The 784-nt window shown below is 49.6% G+C and overlaps 1 non-coding gene across 1 annotated transcript; it reads right to left on the bottom strand.

Moving 5' to 3' along the window:
• Positions 1–382: 382 nt before the first annotated feature.
• On the bottom strand, positions 383–582 carry LOC113616756 (U2 spliceosomal RNA). Its single transcript, XR_003431405.1, has one exon. It is a non-coding gene; the product is annotated as a U2 spliceosomal RNA (small nuclear RNA).
• Between the last annotated feature and the right edge of the window lie 202 nt (positions 583–784).

Below are 784 nucleotides of genomic sequence, written 5' to 3'. Positions count from 1 at the left end.
TCAGTTACCTAACAGAAGGAGAGAGACGGCAAGGTGAATGCGAAAACAGCCAAAGCACACAGGGCAGTCACCTTGTGGTCGTGGGTCCTTCCGCCAACCAGTACGAAGGCCCTCCCAACGCTGAAGAATGGGAAACTGTGAGAGCGCTCTCTCAGTCACAGCGGTTCTTTCCTCTACCCAACTGAACTTGCTCCTTTTTCTGCACATACAACCTATCTATACAAACAAATCTACAAGAAAAACAGACGCAAAAGATTTTAAAAACACTATCGAGAGGGGAAAAAAGCTCTGGTCCAGTCCGACAGAAAAAGCTTCGCTAAAGGAGCGCACAGCGACACACGACACACGGCTCTTACTTTTTAAACCTCAATTATCTCCCCGGGAGGGGTGCACCAGTCCTGGAAATACTGCAATACCAGGTCGATGCGTGGAGCGGGCGGAGCGGGCGGAGCAAGCTCCCACCCCGACTCCGGAATCCAAAAATCCGTTTAATATGATGTTCTCGGGTAGAGAACGTATCAGATATTAAACTGATAAGAACAGATACTACACTTGATCTTAGCCAAAAGGCCGAGAAGCGATACCCAACAGCCTGCCATCCCTGTCACCGTCCCCCTCGCATCCATATTGGACTCAGTGTGACCCCTGTCACTGCTCACTCGAGGTCTCACTTCCTTTGCTTCGGTGACAGTACTGTGGGTGGCACCACACCACACTCTCGTGCAGAGTTTTTATTCTCTACATTGTAGAAGAGGAATTCTGGATCTGTTGTAGCTTCGTCGTT

The sequence above is a fragment of the Aethalodelphis obliquidens genome, unplaced genomic scaffold (genome assembly GCF_003676395.1).
Source record: "Aethalodelphis obliquidens isolate GAN/ISIS:26980383/991018 unplaced genomic scaffold, ASM367639v1 scaffold459, whole genome shotgun sequence".
NCBI classification, from domain to species: domain Eukaryota; kingdom Metazoa; phylum Chordata; class Mammalia; order Artiodactyla; family Delphinidae; genus Aethalodelphis; species Aethalodelphis obliquidens.
The sequence above is the reverse complement of the archived record's forward strand: the minus strand, read 5'-3'. Positions and strand labels throughout refer to the sequence as shown.